Genomic DNA, 274 nt, shown 5'->3' on the forward strand with positions numbered 1-274 from the left:
AAGAGTGTGGGGGGGGAGGGGGGCGCATTGTAGAATCTGGCCCTGGGGCGGCAGGGAGAGTAAATCCCTGACCATACACATACCTTGTTCTTGCAGTCTTCTCTTCCTTAGCAGCGGGGGGGAGGGGTAGCGATTTGCATATGAATGGGTCGCGATATTTACATATGAATGGGTCGCGGCTTATTAATATGCAAATTTACTTTTTTTATAGTTTTTATCTTATTATTGTTTATTTTTTATAATTATTTTTTACTTTTTAATCACCTTTTTATTT

Source organism: Nanorana parkeri, unplaced genomic scaffold (assembly GCF_000935625.1).
Source record: "Nanorana parkeri isolate BGI_ZX_2015 unplaced genomic scaffold, ASM93562v1 scaffold2261, whole genome shotgun sequence".
In the NCBI taxonomy this organism is placed as follows: domain Eukaryota; kingdom Metazoa; phylum Chordata; class Amphibia; order Anura; family Dicroglossidae; genus Nanorana; species Nanorana parkeri.